Source organism: Cherax quadricarinatus, chromosome 13, assembly GCF_038502225.1.
Source record: "Cherax quadricarinatus isolate ZL_2023a chromosome 13, ASM3850222v1, whole genome shotgun sequence".
In the NCBI taxonomy this organism is placed as follows: Eukaryota; Metazoa; Arthropoda; class Malacostraca; order Decapoda; family Parastacidae; genus Cherax; species Cherax quadricarinatus.
In genome coordinates this window covers 600,653-609,797 of record NC_091304.1, presented here as the reverse complement: position 1 = coordinate 609,797, position 9,145 = coordinate 600,653, and positions in this window count along the sequence as shown.

Genomic DNA, 9,145 nt, shown 5'->3' with positions numbered 1-9,145 from the left:
TCATCGTCACTGACTGTACAATCACCATCACTGACTGTACAATAATCGTCACTGACTGTACAATCACCATCACTGACTGCACAATCATCATCACTGACCGTACAATCACCATCACTGACTGTACAATCACCATCACTGACTGTACAATCATCATCACTGACTGTACAATCATCATCACTGACTGTACAAACTTTGTCACTGACTGTACAATCACCATCACTGACTGTACAATCATCGTCACTGACTGTACAGTCACCATCACTAACTGTACAATCACCATCACGTCCTGAACACTCATCACTGACTGTACAATCTTCATCACTGACTGTACAATCACCATCACTGACTGTACAATCGTCACTGACTGTACAATCATCATCACTGACTGTACAATCATCATCATGTCCTGAGCAATCAACATCACTGACTGTACAATCATTATCACGTCCTGAGCAATCATCATCACTGACTGTACAATCACCATCACTGACTGTACAATCATCGTCACTGACTGTACAATCACCATCACTGACTGTACAATCATCATCACTGACTGTGCAATCACCATCACTGACTGTACAATCACCATCACTGACTGTACAATCATCGTCACTGACTGTACAATCATCATCACGTCCTGAGCAATCATCATCACTGACTGTACAATCATCGTCACTGACTGTACAATCATCATCACTGACTGTACAATCACCATCACTGACTGTACAATCATCATCACTGACTGAACAATCATCATCACTGACAGTACAATCTTCGTCACTGACTGTACAATCATCATCACGTCCTGAGTAATCATCATCACTGACTGTACAATCATCATCACTGACTGTACAATCATCACTGACAGTATAATCTTCGTCACTGACTGTACAATCACCATCACTGTACAATCTTCGTCACTGACTGTACAATCACCATCACTGACTGTACAATCATCATCACTGACTGTACAATCACCATCACTGACTGTACAATCACCATCACTGACTGTACAATCATCGTCACTGTCTGTACAATCACCATCACTGACTGTACAATCTTCGTCACTGACTGTACAATCTTCGTCACTGACTGTACAATCACCATCACTGACTGTACAATCATCATCACTGACTGTACAATCTTCGTCACTGACTGTACAATCACCATCACTGGCTGTACAATCATCGTCACTGACTGTACAATCTTCGTCAATGACTGTACAATCACCATCACTGACTGTACAATCATCGTCACTGACTGTACAATCTTCGTCACTGACTGTACAATCATCATCACTGACTGAACAATCATCATCACGTCCTGAGCAATCATCATCACTGACTGTACAATCATCGTCACTGACTGTACAATCACCATCACTGACTGTACAATCATCGTCACTGACTGTACAATCACCATCACTGTACAATCTTCGTCACTGACTGTACAATCACCATCACTGACTGTACAATCATTATCACTGACTGTACAATCATCGTCATTGACTGTACAATCACCATCACTGTACAATCTTCGTCACTTACTGTACAATCACCATCACTGACTGTACAATCATCGTCACTGACTGTACAATCACCATCACTGTACAATCTTCGTCATTGACTGTACAATCACCATCACTGACTGTACAATCATCGTCACTGACTGTACAATCATCATCACTGACTGTACAATCACCATCACTGACTGTACAATCATCGTCACTGACTGTACAATCATCATCACGTCCTGAGCAATCATCACTGACTGTACAATCATCATCACTGACTGTACAATCATCATCACTGACAGTACAATCTTTTTCACTGACTGTACAATCACCATCACTGACTGTACAATCATCATCACTGACTGTACAATCACCATCACTGACTGTACAATCACCATCACTGACTGTACAATCATCGTCACTGACTGTACAATCACCATCACTGACTGTACAATCATCATCACTGACTGTACAATCATCGTTACTGACTGTACAATCACCATCACTGTACAATCTTCGTCACTGACTGTACAATCACCATCACTGTACAATCTTCGTCACTGACTGTACAATCACCATCACTGACTGTACAATCATCGTCACTGACTGTACAATCATCATCACTGTACAATCTTCGTCACTGACTGTACAATCACCATCACTGACTGTACAATCATCGTCACTGACTGTACAATCACCATCACTGACTGTACAATCATCGTCACTGACTGTACAATCACCATCACTGACTGTACAATCACCATCACTGACTGTACAATCATCGTCACTTACTTTTTTATAATAACAAAGTTCAATGTATATACACAGATCCTCCGCTGGCTGGTTATCGTCATCGTCTCATCAACTGACAGTCCTCGGGGAATACTGCATGCGCTGTTGCTGTTCCACTTAATTCTGTTTCTGCTATTTTTCGTGTGAGTGACACTCGTTGCACTTGTTTTGTAACAGATTCTATCACTGTTTGTGTAGCCAGGATGAGAAGTTTCGTGAATGGGTGTGTGGGAGGAGGGGGAGAGGGGGAGGGGGGAGGGGGATGAATATGGGGGACTATAGATGGGTGATAAAGTTAGGGAGAGATTTAATATAGTGTAGAGAGGTGAGGGAGGGTTGTGTGTCAGTGCAGGTGTGGTGGAGGAGGGTAGTGTTGTGTGTCTGCATGTGTGGTAGAGGCAGGTAGTGTTGTGTGTCTGCAGGTGTGGTGGAGGCAGGTAGTGTTGTGTGTCTGCAGGTGTGGTAGAGGCAGGTAGTGTTGTGTGTCTGCATGTGTGGTAGAGGCAGGTAGTGTTGTGTGTCTGCATGTGTGGTAGAGGCAGGTAGTGTTGTGAGCCAGTGCAGGTGTGGTGGAGGCAGGTAGTGTTGTGTGTCACTGCAGGTGTGGTGGAGGCAGGTAGTGTTGTGTGTCACTGCAGGTGTGGTGGAGGCAGGTAGTGTTGTGTGTCACTGCAGGTGTGGTGGAGGCAGGTAGTGTTGTGTGTCACTGCAGGTGTGGAACAGGCAGGTAGTGTTGCGTGTCATTGCAGGTGTGGTGGAGGCAGGAAGTGTTGTGTGTCAGTGCAGATGTGGAGGAGGCAGGTAGTGTTGTGTGTCACTGCAGGTGTGGTGCAGGCAGGTAGTGTTGTGTGTCATTGCAGGTGTGGTGGAAGCAGATAGTGTTGTGTGTCAGTGCAGATGTGGAGGAGGCAGGTAGTGTTGTGTCTGCATGTGTGGTAGAGGCAGGTAGTGTTGTGTGCCAGTGCAGGTGTGGTGCAGGCAGGTAGTGTTGTGTCTGCATGTGTGGTGGAGGCAGGTAGTGTTGTGTGTCACTGCAGGTGTGGTGGAGGCAGGTAGTGTTGTGTGTCACTGCAGGTGTGGTGGAGGCAGGTAGTGTTGTGTGTCATTGCAGGTGTGGTGGAGGCAGGTAGTGTTGTGTGTCACTGCAGGTGTGGTGGAGGCAGGTAGTGTTGTGTGTCATTGCAGGTGTGGTGGAAGCAGGTAGTGTTGTGTGTCACTGCAGGTGTGGTGGAGGCAGATAGTGTTGTGTGCCACTGCAGGTGTGGTGGAGGCAGGTAGTGTTGTGTGTCACTGCAGGTGTGGTGGAGGCAGGTAGTGTTGTGTGTCACTGCAGGTGTGGTGGAGGCAGGTAGTGTTGTGTGTCACTGCAGGTGTGGTGGAGGCAGGTAGTGTTGTGTGTCACTGCAGGTGTGGTGGAGGCAGGTAGTGTTGTGTGCCACTGCAGGTGTGGTGGAGGCAGGTAGTGTTGTGTGTCACTGCAGGTGTGGTGGAGGCAGGTAGTGTTGTGTGTCACTGCAGGTGTGGTGGAGGCAGGTAGTGTTGTGTGTCACTGCAGGTGTGGTGGAGGCAGGTAGTGTTGTGTGCCACTGCAGGTGTGGTGGAGGCAGGTAGTGTTGTGTGTCACTGCAGGTGTGGTGGAGGCAGGTAGTGTTGTGTGTCACTGCAGGTGTGGTGGAGGCAGGTAGTGTTGTGTGCCACTGCAGGTGTGGTGGAGGCAGGTAGTGTTGTGTGTCACTGCAGGTGTGGTGGAGGCAGGTAGTGTTGTGTGCCACTGCAGGTGTGGTGGAGGCAGGTAGTGTTGTGTGTCACTGCAGGTGTGGTGGAGGCAGGTAGTGTTGTGTGTCACTGCAGGTGTGGTGGAGGCAGGAAGTGTTGTGTGTCACTGCAGGTGTGGTGGAGGCAGGTAGTGTTGTGTGTCATTGCAGGTGTGATGGAGGCAGGTAGTGTTGTGTGTCACTGCAGGTGTGGTGGAGGCAGGTAGTGTTGTGTGTCACTGCAGGTGTGGTGGAGGCAGGTAGTGTTGTGTGTCACTGCAGGTGTGGTGGAGGCAGGTAGTGTTGTGTGTCACTGCAGGTGTGGTGGAGGCAGGTAGTGTTGTGTGTCACTGCAGGTGTGGTGGAGGCAGGTAGTGTTGTGTGTCACTGCAGGTGTTTTTAATTTCTTTTGTATGTGTGTCACCTTCTGTCACCTCCAGTCTTGTGTGTGTGACCTTCTGTCACCTCCAGTCTTGTGTGTGTGACCTGTCACCTCCAGTCTTGTGTGTGTGTGACCTGTCACCTCCAGTCTTGTGTGTGTGACCTGTCACCTCCAGTCTTGTGTGTGTGACCTGTCACCTCCAGTCTTGTGTGTGTGACCTGTCACCTCCAGTCTTGTGTGTGTGACCTGTCTCCTCCAGTCTTGTGTGTGTGACCTGTTACCTCCAGTCTTGTGTGTGTGACCTGTCTCCTCCAGTCTTGTGTGTGTGACCTGTTACCTCCAGTCTTGTGTGTGTGACCTGTCACCTCCAGTCTTGTGTGTGTGACCTGTCACCTCCAGTCTTGTGTGTGTGACCTGTCTCCTCCAGTCTTGTGTGTGTGACCTGTTACCTCCAGTCTTGTGTGTGTGACCTGTCACCTCCAGTCTTGTGTGTGTGACCTGTCACCTCCAGTCTTGTGTGTGTGACCTGTCTCCTCCAGTCTTGTGTGTGTGTGACCTGTCACCTCCAGTCTTGTGTGTGTGGCCTGTCACCTCCAGTCTTGTGTCTGTGATCTTCTGTCACCTCCAGTCTTGTGTGTGTGACCTGTCACCTCCAGTCTTGTGTGTGTGACCTGTCACCTCCAATCTTGTGTGTGTGACCTGTCTCCTCCAGTCTTGTGTGTGTGACCTGTTACCTCCAGTCTTGTGTGTGTGACCTGTCACCTCCAGTCTTGTGTGTGTGACCTGTCACCTCCAGTCTTGTGTGTGTGACCTGTCTCCTCCAGTCTTGTGTGTGTGACCTGTCACCTCCAGTCTTGTGTGTGTGACCTTCTGTCACCTCCAGCCTTGTGTGTGTGGCCTGTCACCTCCAGTCTTGTGTGTGTGACCTGTCACCTCCAGTCTTGTGTGTGTGACCTGTCACCTCCAGTCTTGTGTGTGTGACCTGTCACCTCCAGTCTTGTGTGTGTGACCTTCTGTCACCTCCAGTCTTGTGTGTGTGACCTGTCACCTCCAGTTTTTTGTGTGTGACCTGTCACCTGAAGTCTTGTGTGTGTGACCTGTCACCTCCAGTCTTTTGTGTGTGGCCTGTCACCTCCAGTCTTGTGTCTGTGATCTTCTGTCATCTCCAGTCTTGTGTGTGTGACCTGTCACCTCCAGTCTTGTGTGTGTGACCTGTCACCTCCAGTCTTGTGTGTGTGACCTGTCTCCTCCAGTCTTGTGTGTGTGACCTGTTACCTCCAGTCTTGTGTGTCTGACCTGTCACCTCCAGTCTTGTGTGTGTGACCTGTCACCTCCAGTCTTGTGTGTGTGACCTGTCTCCTCCAGTCTTGTGTGTGTGACCTGTCACCTCCAGTCTTGTGTGTGTGACCTTCTGTCACCTCCAGTCTTGTGTGTGTGACCTGTCACCTCCAGTCTTGTGTGTGTGACCTGTCACCTCCGGTCTTGTGTGTGTGACCTGTCACCTCCAGTCTTGTGTGTGTGACCTGTCTCCTCCAGTCTTGTGTGTGTGACCTGTCACCTCCAGTCTTGTGTGTGTGACCTTCTGTCACCTCCAGTCTTGTGTGTGTGACCTGTCACCTCCAGTCTTGTGTGTGTGACCTGTCACCTCCGGTCTTGTGTGTGTGACCTGTCACCTCCAGTCTTGTGTGTGTGACCTGTCTCCTCCAGTCTTGTGTGTGTGACCTGTCACCTCCAGTCTTGTGTGTGTGACCTGTCTCCTCCAGTCTTGTGTGTGTGACCTGTCTCCTCCAGTCTTGTGTGTGTGACCTGTCTCCTCCAGTCTTGTGTTATCATCAGTAACACAAGTCTTGTACAACCAAGACTTACGACATCTGATCAGTCAAATCATGATACTGAAGAAAGGGGACAGAGAACGTACGCAAGATGACTGAGAGGTAAGAAGTGAAGAAGCGAACTGACGGTTAAAGAAAATATTGGCTGAGAGGACAGGAAGAGCATCACCCACCAGCATCAGGGAGGTAGAGAACAGATTAGTTGAATCTGAACATCAAATGAGGAGGTGATGAAGCAGATAACAGGACAGGATATCATAAAAGTTGTGGCACCAGACAATACATCACCTTCGGTGCTCAAAAGAAGAAAGAGGTGGTTGGACTGAGCAAGCCTATTGCGACTGGCTCTAACGATTCATTGGATACAGGGTGAACACCGGAGGGTTGGAAGACTGTAAATGTGATCCTGTGTGGAGTAGAAGGGAAGTAGGGAACACTACTCTCAGTATCACAGCAATATCACTGAGAGGTGATACTGGTGTGTGACTTAGTTCACCTGGAGAGGAGAAACGTCACTGCAGAAAACCAGCAAAGATTTAGGGCCGGGAAGTCCTGCCATGTCTTGCTGGAATTTTCTGACAGAATAACCAGAATTAAGCAAGAGAGTGAGTGAGAGAGAGAGAGAGAGAGAGAGAGAGAGAGAGAGAGAGAGAGAGAGAGAGAGAGAGAGAGAGAGAGAGAGAGAGAGAGAGAGAGAGAGAGAGAGAGAGAGAGATGGTCAACTGCATTTTTTTGGACTGCAGGAAGGTATTTGTCCCGGTACCAAGCAGAGATTGACCCACGAACTGAAAGAAAAAAAAAACAGTCAGAAGTGCAAGAAAAAGTACTCACCTGAGTCAGTGAGACTCTGGGAAAGAAGACAGAGTGACGGTACAGGAGGAAACTTCAGACTGGGTAACCGGTGGGATTCCCCAAGGATCAGTACTAGGTTCATTACTTTCTTAATATGTGTACACGATCTGCCAGATGCGATCAGTTCCTATGATCGCTGTTTTCTGATGACGTGAAACTAATGAGAGGAATAAGAACACTAGAGAAGATCAGATGAAGGTCACAAACTAGGACGAAAGAACTTACTTCCGTAGATAAAGAGAAGGACATAGGAGTAGCTATTACACCCAACGTATCACAAGAGGAGCCTATAAACAACAGTACGTCAGCGATGCATCCCAGGCTGATAAATCTTTGAAATGCCTTCAGAAACCTTAGTAAGAAAATCCTCAAGATATTACACTCGACGTACGTCAAAACTCTTGTAGAATACGCAGCACCAGCATGGAGCCCCCACCACACACAGCACGTTCAGACGCTTGAAAAAGTACAGAGATATCAAGCTAGGCTGGTTCTAGAACTGTGAGGGTTGAACCATTAAGACGCTCAAGAAACTCAGTCTGACAACCTTGGAAGAGAAAAGGGCCAGGGGGAGACATGATAACGACATACGAGATACTCAGAGATTTCGATGCAGCAGACAGGGACAGACTGCTTCATATGCGAGGCACAGGAGCAAGATTCCTTGCAGAGATGTTAGGAAGCATTTCTTCAGCCTTAAGATGGTGTACAGGTGGAAGAAGCTAAATGATTACCTGTAATTAATTTCCGGGGGTCGCCGCCCCCGCGGCCCAATCCTGGTTGTTGGCCTGATCAATCAGACTACTGGTGCTAGCTGGAGGAGGTAAACTCCAGACACAACTTCTAGAGTAAGATAGTGGCCAGGAGGCCAGGAACCAGTACATGCCGTCCAGGTTTTGAGGTTAAGAGGTGAGACCAGGAGCTGTGTCTCGACTCACGTATACGTGGCACGACGTACGAACGTACAGAGGCACGACGTATTAACGTACAGTGGCACGACGTACTAACGTGCAGTAGCACGACGTACTAACGTACAGTGGCACGACGTACTAACGTACAGTGGCACGACGTACTAACGTACAGTGGCACGACGTACTAACGTACATCAGTTAAGGAACGTGATGTAACTATCCTGTTCTGAAGATGATTAATTGATTCGTTCCCTTAGAGGAGCACTGACCTACACACACACACACACACACACACACACACACACACACACACACACAGAACTGGCAGGGAAGCCAGTTAATGAGATGATGGAATATGTAGCAACAAAATGCAAGGAGGCTGAGGAGAAGTTTGTACCCAAGGGTAACAGGAATAATGAAAAAGCCAGGATGAGCCCATGGTTTACCCAAAGGTGCAGGGAGGCAAAAACCAAGTGTGCTAGGGAATGGAAGAAATATAGAAGGCAAAGGACCCAGGAGAATAAGGAGAACAGTCGTAGAGCCAGAAACGAATATGCACAGATAAGAAGGGAGGCCCAAAGACAATATGAAAATGACATAGCAGCGAAAGCCAAATCTGACCCGAAACTGTTGTACAGCCACATCAGGAGGAAAACAACAGTCAAGGACCAGGTAATCAGGCTAAGGAAGGAAGGAGGAGAGACAACAAGAAATGACCGTGAAGTATGTGAAGAACTCAACAAGAGATTCAAAGAAGTGTTCACAGAGGAGACAGAAGGGACTCCAGAAAGACAGAGAGGTGGGGCACACCACCAAGTGCTGGACACAGTGCACACAACCGAGGAAGATGTGAAGAGGTTTCTGAGTGAGCTAGATACCTCAAAGGCAATGGGGCCAGATAACATCTCCCCATGGGTATTGAGAGAGGGAGCAGAGGCGCTATGTGTACCCCTAACAACAATATTCAATACATCTATCGAAACAGGGAGATTGCCTGAGGCATGGAAGACAGCAAATGTAGTCCCAATCTTTAAAAAAGGAGACAGACATGAAGCATTAAACTACAGACCAGTGTCACTGACATGTATAGTATGCAAAATCATGGAGAA